The following is a 10878-nucleotide window of genomic DNA, read 5'->3' on the forward strand; positions in this document are numbered from 1 at the left end:
AATAGATGTAACAAAGAATTAGACACAACACAAGGAAGAAATAGGCATGCAAAGGAAGGAAGAAATAGACACACAAAGCAAGGAAGAAATAGATGTAACAAAGAATTAGACACAACACAAGGAAGAAGTAGACTCACAAAGCAAGTTAGAAATAGATACATAAAACAAGAAATAGGCACACAACACAATACACACTAATGGTTGGAAGTAAACAAAGACCACCAGAAAGAGGGTAACAAGAAACAGGGAAGGGGAAAGAAAAAAAAATGCCTTTAGTACAGTGTACCAGGCTATCTACACTAACTACTCCCCTACTTAGATAATAACGTTAAACTTAAGGTTTCCATAACATAGAACCATAGAACACATGTCAACTCTGCCAAATGGCCTAGTCATGCAACTCCAGGACATATTTGCATTCATTCATTTCATTTGACCCTCACAAATGGACAGGTCTTAGCAGAACTAAATTGGCAAAGGTCATACAACTGGGGAATATTACATTTAAATACAGAATGAACATCTCAACATTCTGTCACATGGATTAAAAACTTCTGTAAGCGGCAAACGCTATAAGTGAATGCATATTTAATTGTTAGCTTCGCTTCCCCTTTCTATTTAAAAAAAAAAAAAAAAACGGGCTTGGTTTTTACATCCTTCACAAGTCTAATGGCTGCTTCACAGATGGAGATAAGAAATAAACTATTTAAGGCTTTCCAATGTTTAAGTCTTTAAGAATGGTAGGGCACCAAGCCAAACAAAACAACAAAACCTAGAAGCTAAATTCCTCTTGTGATATAACTGGTAAGCAGATAATAATTTGAGTTGCTGCTGTGAGGCCATTTGATAACATGAAAGCCTGTTCATCTTCCATCATGTACACGGCCCTGCCTCACTATCACATTAGATGCTCTCCACCCAGCACCATCTTCCAGCAAATGCAAATCCTCAGAAGACTGCAATGCTGGTGACTTACCTCATTCTATTGCTTTTAAGATGCTGCAGTCAGGCATGTGGATCTTCGGGTCGTATATAAAGCTTCCTTCCTTCTGTGTGTTCACATTTCTTGATCGTGCTGAAGACCCAGTTTTCTGTGCTGCTTTGGGGAAGGGTAATGTTTGGTAGATGACACTACAAAGAACAAAAGAAGCTATATGAATATCAGGAAAAAAGTACTAGAACATCCTGACTCTTTAAATTTTGCCTAATGATAGAGACTTCTGTATCAATTCCAGCCAGGTTTCCATTTGTAGTTAGAGGCATTCATTGTGAGTCATGTTAGTGATGGCTCAGTAGTTAATAGCACCGATTGCTCTTCCAGAGGTCCTGAGTTCAATCCCCAGCAACCACAAGGTGGCGCACAACCATCTGTAATGGGATCTTGTGCCCTCTTCTGGTGTATCTGAGGACAGCAACAGTGTACTCATAAATAGCAAGTAGGTAAATAAGCTACTCACTTGTGTCTTATATATGGCATGAGTAGGGTAGCACAGTACATCTTGAAGTATGTAAATAGCTGGCAAAGTTCTCCTAGATTCTGGGGAGAGAACCAAATAGAGCAGAATGGCTTCCTCAGAAGGTCAGTGCCACTATTGTAGCAGCTTTTCTCCTAGAAGAAACATTTGCACTGTTTAGTTACATTTCCCAGACATGGGAAAATGATAAAATGTATGTATGTATGTATGTATGTATGTATGTATATAACTCAAGTAAAAGGCTGACTCTAATGGAAAACAAGATCAAAATTAAAATTATTACACTGTTGCAGAAAACTTACCTATTTTGATGTAGGGTGGCATTCTTTGAGCCTTTGTCTATCTTGCTGGATTCGAGAAAGTGTCTCATTGAAATCTGGGCTAGGCCTGTTGCCTAGTGGTGGTGAGCCATTCCCCTGGAGGATCCTCATGCCCCATCTCCACCTAGGGATCGTCAAAGGGAATAGGTCACCAGCACTGCAAAGCAACAAGCCCATACTTCTCGGGGGGAGATCTGGAAAAGAGGTGAAAGAAAAACCAATTCTTGAAATCAAGAACACTGGGAAACTTGTCTCATTATGTAGTAACCAGCAGTTGTGTTAAATTATGTAGACTTTGGGGGCGGGGCTTGGAGAGTGGACCCTTCAGATTTGTAGATCTTAGTGTTAACTTAGAGACATGAGAATTGCTCCATCCAAGTTCTTTCTGGCTTTTATTCTGTCACCTACCAATGAGTGATCCTTTAGATTATAGATTGTTAAAGCCATTGTACTTCAAAACTCTGGGAATAAAGGGGTTAAGCAAATGAGAATTATTTCCTTTTTTAAATTTGTGCTTTAAGTAATACCATGCTAGAACACTGGCAAGGTGAATAGAATTGTTTGGCTCAATGCTTATGGTGCATATGTCCCTAGAGACTGGTATAGCATTGGACCTCTGAGTTCGAGGATATCCAGAGACCAGAATTGACAGGCCTACAGAATGTGACAACAGCCATATCTACTTACTCAATCAAGTACAAAAGACTAGGGTGACAGAAACTAGCCTTCATGAGCCTTCATTCCTCTGATACCCTATCTTTTAGGCACTTCAGAGCAGAAATGTTACATATTGGTCATAGCATGGTGGGGATGATTCCAAGGCTTCATCAGAAGGCAAGGGTCTCATTGGCTAACTGACTATGCCAGGAGACCAGGATGGGGAGTGCTTTATTGACTTGCCCCTCTCATTCTCTGATGAACTAGAGATCAAATAGAAACCCCCCCAAATAGCAAATTCTCCAAAGTACCTTTTTTTTCTCCATGTGGCCTGTAACCTTTTTGTTCAGAGTAGCGAGGACTTGAAGAGAAGATCTGCTGAGATGTAATATAGCTGTATCGGCTGCTGGCAGTCCTTGAGTCTCGCGTAGGGATTGTCCCTGTGAAGAAATACAAGGCTATCATTAGACTACAAAAAATGTTGAAAATTCCACATGAAAATAATGAGATATTTATTTAGGAGGTATAACCTGACACATTAGACCCTTAAAGGCAGAGACTATCTCAGTCAAGCAAGTAACAGGAAAGAATACCTTTGGGCTCTCTCCAGCACTCTTCACTCCTCTAAATACAGGCAATCCTTCTTCTTGAGGCAGGGGCACAAAACAGACTCCAAATTCATCCCTGGAAAACAAATGATAGTTATACTAAACTATACAAATGACAATTTGATTACTAGCAATACAATCTTCATGTTGCACAGGCCAGTGTTTTCAATTGGTGGTAAGAACCAATTGGTGGTAAGAACTCAGGGTGTGGATATGTTCTCATGGACCCCTAGTTCTTAAGAGATGTGAAAACTGCCTTTGAAATTGAAAGCATGTTTACATTTCATTCCTTTTCCCTTTTTGCATATTTAAGTACTCTATCTGCATGTATGCCTGTTTGCCAGAAGAGGGCGCCAGATCTCATTACAGATGGTTGTGAGCCACCATGCGGTTGCTGGGAATTGCACTCAGGACCTCTGGAAGACTAGGCAGTGCTCCCAACAGAGCCATCTCTCCAGCTCTTAAGTGAGCTTTCTCTTTCCTGTTTTATTTAAAATTAAGTAACAAAGCACAAATATAGCCATCTTCCCCTGGGATGAGCCAGAAGATTAAGTAAGGGACAGGCAGAAGAGGTTCACTAGACTGGGAGAGGGCACAGGTTGGGCAGTGGCTAGGTTATATGGCAGCATGCATGCAAAGACCTGGTCTGGTTCTGCCACAGGGTTTTGCACAATCAGCTGGCAAAATCCACTACTTCCACTTCCCACCACTTAATGAAGGTGTAATTCATAAGCATTTTCAAATTCACTTGTTCTACGGGATTCTTTGTTTACAAACTCCTAAGTCTGGGTCAAGCCATTGGACAGCTTGGGAAAAGGCTCATTCTTAATGTAGTTCAGGCAGCCTGAAGATGGTGATGGCGAGCTGGTGGCTTTCCATTCCATGATTACTGACAGTGAGGGCTGGGTCAGGACACTAATTTGGGGAACTCTTTGTATTCCATCAATTATGGGGACCAAAGATGGCCTCCAGATCCTTAGTTTTGTGTGATGGCACCTCCTCATGGACATTTTAATCATGGACAAGCTCATGTTCCAGATGTCCTACTACATGAAGTAGTTTGTATTTTACAGTGCTGTTGAGGTCATGTAGGACTAGGTTGCCGTGACGGAATTGGCCCTGAATAATGATTTGCCTGATCACACAACTTGATCATTTCAATAGGGAACGTCAGTGATAGTGGGTTTACTGTGAATACCAGCAGTACCAGCTTCCTCCAGGCCACTAAACAGAGTCTGCTGAGTCCTAACCTCTATTTAGGTCCATAGTAGGCAGGCTGAAAGCTCTGTGTGCCTAGGCAAGCCTGGGGGGTCGGGGGAATGGGTTTAGTCTGCAAGTACTGGGGTAGCCAGTGGTGCTAAAAGTGAGACCGAAGTTCTAGCTAACTGTCTCAGTGCTCCAAACACATTCTTTAGCGTCTCAGAAAGCTTTTTCTTCCTTGCAAATGTTTCCTTTTGAAGCAGTTACTTGTACAACAATGGTCCTAGTTTCCTAAAAGACTCAATATTCTAGATGTATTATCACCTAGAGAGCCACACAATGCTAAGCTTTTGGAGTTGGGGTAAACACGCTGCGAAGGAATTTACAGTGGACTTAAAAGGGTTAAAGTACTAGAGGGTCATTTGCATGTACAAAAGGGAAATGCAAAAAAATGTTAAGTGTTATGGTCAAGGATGTTTTTTCAGCTAGACCATTTTCTATGCAGGAGACAAGTGATTGTTGTTTTAACTTGAAAGTACCTGTTGAAAAGTGCTGGCAGGAGTCCAGTGTGACACCCGCCCTTAATCCCAGCACTCTAAGTGGGAGGCAGAGGCAGGCGGATCTCTTGAGTTTGAGTTCCAGGATAGCCAGACTACACAGAGAATCCCTGTCACAGAACAAAACAAAACAGAGAACAAAACAAAATTAATTGATTAATTAATAAAAAGGAAAAATGAGCAAGTTGTCCATAGTAAAATTTGTTCATAAAACTTATCCTTCCTTACCCCTTTGTAAAAAAGATTGTAAGCTATAAAGTTCTCTTTCTGAGCTCTTAGTGCTGTCCAGTGGTCTGATCTGGGCAGAAATGCAGTAAAAAATGGTTGAAAGAACCAAATTATCAAATTTATATTCCCAATTCCTACACTTAATTCACAAGCTCATCCCTTGCTACCCTTGGCATACAGCCAAGCATAATGCATGGGGTCTCTTACTCTTAATATTCTTTCCATGCTTCTAAGAGGTAGAAACAGATGGCATTCAGATAAACCAACCAGACTACCCAGATATTACTACTAGTGGTCTGAACCAAGAGGCCAGAGTAAGCACTTCCCTCTTTAAGAAGTCAAGACGTTTCAACCCCAGTCGACTTCCTAAAATCACAATTCATACAGGCAGTACATTTCTTAAAAGGATCTCAAGTGTGCTTATATTACATTAAGTCTTAAACTTAACATAATCATCTCACGAAAGAAATGTTGTAGGATATCATCGCTTCTATTTTCGCGTACCCCGGCATAATGCTATTGGGTACACAATGTTAATTCTACGATTTCGTTGGCATACTATGTGTTGTGTATGTATAAGCTGAGAAGAGCTAGTAGTGACTTATTAGTCACTTTGACTTTTCAGTGGGTGGCACAGAAAGAAACTCTAAGGAGAAAAAGATAGCTTAGTAGCTAACAAGGTAGTACTTACTGTAGTCTAAACAGCCAGAGTCTGATGGAACTGAGGAGCAGTAGTTCAACCTGGATCCTGCACTGGATGAGTTCCTTGAACATCCTTCTCAGAAAAATAGTATCTTTTTTTTTTTTCAGTAATGCCGGAGAACTGCTCTTGTGATTACTATTTTCATCAGCAATGTCATATCAAACACTCAGCAGCGGGATGGCAAGATGGCACGGAGGGTAAGGGCACTTGCTGCCAAGCCTGATGATCTGAGTTTAATCTCCAGGACCCACAAGATAGATGAAGCAGCTTCCATTGTTGTCTGATCACCATGTGAACGAATGAATACGCGCAGGGACATGCATGCACACACATACACACACTCATACACAACAGCTTCCCAAAAAAGACTAAGTACTCGGCGGCCACAAAGCACCCTTCACACTAGAGAAAGCTCTTTTCTTACTAGGCAGATCTCCCTTTGAAGTGTACATTTAAAGGAATGATTAGGTCCTGGCATACATATTTTAAAATGTAAAGTGGGGAAACAGGTTCCATCATCTCTAAAATAAATTCCCACTTTAGGGTGGTTCTTTTCAAGCTACCTCAAATTACTGCCAGAATTTAATGATGGACAGAATGAATTAATTAAATGTGATGGCCTATAATTTTCAAAGGCGACTTGACGATCTCGAATTTAATCTGTCCACAGCCACCTTTTAAAAATAAGCAGGGGCTGGTGATTATTACGTCAGACAAAATATAAAGATTAGAAGGTTTAGTTCGTCTTCCTTAAAGTTAATCATACTAAAGGCCACACAAAGATTGATTTTCATTTTGTTAAACTTGTAGTAAGGACCAAGCAAAGATACTTGTCTTAAACATTCTGCAACAGTTGCAGTGATCTTTCCACAGACTCACCACCCTCAGTACAGAGACACTGCTTAGTCATCAGAAACAATGCGCAAATGGCTATTTTTACTTCACAAAAGCTAATCTCACAATCAATCCACCTTGCAATCCAAATGCCTTTCTTAAGGAATAAAATTATCAATAACTTTTCTGGCAGTTGGTCCTGTACAGTAGCAATATACAAAATCAGGTTTAAAGTTTCTTAAGCAGACAGTTGGCTCCTGGAGGAAGAAAAGTGCTAAGCTTCCTTCTCAGGAAGACAATTTTCAGTTCATACTGTAAAGGAAAGCCCCAAATAAAAGGTGGCAATCCAACTCCCTAAGCTACTTGCCTACACTATTTTGCACAATAAAGCATTAATAAAGGTAGGCAAGAATGGTTCCTGGACCTAGAATGTGCCAGGAGTTAGAATTAGAGTAATTTAGAAATGCAAGTTAAAGATTGAAGGCTCATCCACCTAGTTTTGGCCTGCTTTTGCTAGTCAGTGTATAAATACACCAAAAGTTATTAACGACACATAGGGTGTTTGGGGTAATTAATATTACCAGAATAATGCAAGAAGTCGAGGTGTCTCTGTTCACTGGGACCAAGGAGAAGGCAACTGAGACACTGTAGCCATATGAAGTGAGTAAACTGGTGTTGTCGACTTTAAGTCAAGAGAAGGGCTTTGCCCAATCAATACTGTTCAAAGAGGCTTAAAAGGGATGGAGTGATGGAATCGGGAAAGGGCACAAACTCTTCCTTAATGATGGGTTTGTGAGAATTAGTGATTCAGAAGAGTGGTCAATGGACAAACTAGGGGCTGGGCAAAAGGAACACAGTACAAAGTGTGAGATTGTGACAATTTAGGATTTTATATACTAAAGCAATGCAAAAAGGGTAGAAAATATGGGTCATTGTTGGGTGTACATACTGCTGTACTTTATTATATCATTGGGAAACAAGAAGAGGGGATTTTCTCAAGTTGGGAGTAGAAAATAAGCCATCCAGAACTGCCATTGTGCCTATTAATAGCCCCAAAATAAGTTTAAGGAAGAAAGCAAGTCATTCGTCAGAGTCCCTGTGCTCACTGACAGTGCTGAGTATTTTAGGTAACTGAGCAACCTCTGCAATAATGTAAAGAGGGGTTATGAGGACATAATATTCCAGACATTCATAGTTATAAATATGCATACTAGCAATTCTGGGACTCAGTAGCCTTGATGGTATGCAAAGAGAGCACACAGGTCCTTGACATTTTTGCACAGTAATCATCCAAATGCTGAGGTTATTAATAGTTACTACTGCTCAGCAGCCCCAGTCAAAAGGTAGGTATTTCAGAACCTTTTCTGCCGTACAGGTCATATGTGTAAGGGTACAGATTAATATTGACAAGAGAAGTGCTCAGAAATAATTAACGTGCCTCTGGTGTCAAAGGAGTACAAGGATGTAAAATCCGACTCCAAAGGTAATGCACTTAAGTCCAAAAGAAGAGCACTTCGTAAAACCCTCTTTCTGCTTTAAAGCGGGGAAGAGGGTACAATAGTTCTTATAGAAGTGCTTAGATATTGTTCATGTGAACTTTCCAAATGAAAGTCTTGAGCTTATTATCACTTCCTGCTGAAGGAAGTAAGTGGGATCCTTTTCTAGTGCACAGAGCAGGAGGCAATGCATATGCATACTTTTAATATATAACAGTCCAAAAGAATGCAGCCTTGTTGATCAGCATATCCTGATATACTGCAAATGAAAGGAGGAGCATGACCTTTGTTTACTGGCAAAGACAAAGGAAAATTCACTGTATATTAATGGTCCACTAGGAGGGACCTTGGGGATATAAACAGTATCCCTTGCTGTAGTGCAAAAGAGATACAATGGTCCGAAAAGTAATAAGGTTGTGGATAATTGTAATTTTACATTAACTGGCCAAGTATTTTTATTAAAATGAATGGATCACGTCCCTGTTATGTACATTAATGTTCAAGGGACATCTGGTCAATTAAAACCCCATCTTTTATGCAAATATTAAGTCTTTAAAGTAATAGTCCTGGAAATTAAAGAGTGGAAAGGAGGGGATATCCTTATCCAGTGTCCAGGAAGATGAAGCCAAAAGATTAGTGAACCCTTGCTGTACTGCAAAAGGGTTTGAGAGTAGGATCATATCCAAATGGAATGAGACGCGTGCAGTAAATGCACACTAATATGCAAGGTACATGCTTGTGGCCATTACAGTTTTATGCTGTTCAGATTTCCTTCTGTAGTGAAGAGAAAAGGACTACTCCAATCAGTCATTATTAGCAAGCCACAAAATGGGACCTTATAGGTCAACACCACTTCGGTACTTCAAAGTTAAGAGTAAAATTGATCCTACTAAAATTGCCAGTATGTACATAAATAGTTTGAGAAAGGAGTTTCAAGTGAACAGCACATACATAGCAAAGAGGATCTGCATGATCAGGGACAGAAGTCTTACCTTGAAGGACCATTGACCATATTGGAATTGTTTCAATCTATAGTCCCATGAAAGAGGCTTTATTTATATTAGTGAGCCTCTTTGCTTTGCTAAGGACAGGAGTCCTGATCTAAAAGGCACAACTGTGGACATGAGGATATGAACAAGACAGTTAACACTGTGCACATTTACTATGTTAAGGCTCTTAAATACTGCAATGCAAATAAGGTAAGGTCTTTACCAGATACATATTACTACAGTGAAATGACATATGCACGTTCACCGTGAGAGACTGCAGGGTACAGTGGTAGAAACCAGATATGCCAACACTTCTTAAACTTCTTAGATCCTGAGCTCAAGGCTAGCCTGGGCTATATACTAAGTTCCAGGCCAGCCTGGAAATTAAAAAACAGAACAGATTGAATCTGAGTTCAAAGGTCTTCTTGGTTACCAATGAAATGACTTGATTTAGTTTGGTTTCTTTATCCAGTGCTTAGGAAGAGGGACAAATGCAGCTGTGCACACAAAAACAGGCACAAATATGTTTACATTACAGGTGGCAATGCCTGTAATCCCCATAACTGGGACAAAGATTGAGTGCCTGCCCAGCCAAGGCTACATAAGAGGCGGTTCTCTCAAACCACCACATGGTGGGGCTGTAGCTCTATGACAGAGTGCTTTACTAGCGTGCACAAGACTCTAGGTTTGATTCCCCAGCACAGCAGAAAGACCAGAACAGAAGTGGTCTTATTGGTTGGCATCCTTTATTGTCACCCATTAGGGTATGAGGGTATGGGATCTTGGTTACTAACAGAAGGGGACTTGAACAACTGCAATTTTGCATAATTGTATAAGAGGCATTAAGTAATTAATCAGCACCCTCTTTACATAAAGCAAAGGTAGTATTATGACCTTCAGAAAAGATTCAATTCCTAGTCAGGATTATCCACATAAAATATCCCAGTGCAGAGGTTTTTGGCTGAAATAAGGGGAGCATGAGACTAGTACACAATATCATGAACAAATAAATGTATCTCCATCAGTTAGAAAGATATGACCTGGGGCGATAGCCCCCGTGACAGCATGCAAACAGTATATAGTACTCTACCCCCTTTAATGGCCAATGCCTTGAGAATTGGGACTGAGCACCTTAACTGTCTGATAACAGACTTGTGTTTGCTCCTTTGCTAAATGCACACGGGGCTGGAATAGCTAGGGTCTAATCCAATGGATAAAAAATTTCTGACAGAATTATTCAGTACTCAAGGCAATATATGAGAAAAGACGACTGAACACTGCTTAGAAACGTGGGACTATGACTACTGCAGCAATGACAGAGTGGTTTTCTTTCCTTAAAGGAAAGGAGGCTTGAGAGATGATACCTCCATGGCAAGACTCTGATATAAAACTCTTGTTTGATTGGTGTACCTTGATTAACATGAAGGACAAGAGTTTTTTGTTTACCTGTCCATGGACAAGTAAAGCAGGAGTGTATGCAAAGTGAAATTCCATGACTCTTGAAGTCAGCATGGAGGGGATATGGGGTATACATAGGGCTATCTCAGCCTTACAGGCTGAGTTATGGCCACTGCATTTTAGCAATAGGACTTTATGCATTAAGTGAAATTCCATGACTCTGGAAGTCAGTATGGAGTGGGTACGGGGTATACATAGGGATATCTCAGCCTTATAGACTGAGTTATGAGCACTGCATTTTAGCAATAGGACTGTATGCATTATGTGAAATTCCATGACTCTGGAAGTCAGTATGGAGTGGGTACGGGGTATACATAGGGATATCTCAGTCTTAACAGGCTGAGTGATGGGCA

At 40.5% G+C, this 10878-nt stretch overlaps 2 pseudogenes across 1 annotated transcript in view; one reads left to right on the forward strand and one right to left on the reverse strand.

The window, feature by feature from the left end:
• LOC110314437 overlaps positions 1-9659 on the forward strand; it is a 40165-nt pseudogene extending 30506 nt beyond the window's left edge.
• LOC115063143 overlaps positions 1-9659 on the reverse strand; it is a 12116-nt pseudogene extending 2457 nt beyond the window's left edge. Inside the window, exons 1-7 of the transcript XR_003843023.1 lie at positions 5737-9659; positions 3046-3136; positions 2764-2892; positions 1778-1989; positions 1458-1609; positions 977-1131; positions 50-194 (exon numbers count right to left, since the gene is read on the reverse strand). The product of XR_003843023.1 is annotated as an uncharacterized LOC115063143 (transcript). The remainder of the gene's footprint in view (positions 1-49; positions 195-976; positions 1132-1457; positions 1610-1777; positions 1990-2763; positions 2893-3045; positions 3137-5736) is intronic.
• Positions 9660-10878: the final 1219 nt, after the last annotated feature.

Source organism: Mus pahari, chromosome X (genome assembly GCF_900095145.1).
Source record: "Mus pahari chromosome X, PAHARI_EIJ_v1.1, whole genome shotgun sequence".
Classification (NCBI taxonomy): Eukaryota; Metazoa; Chordata; class Mammalia; order Rodentia; family Muridae; genus Mus; species Mus pahari.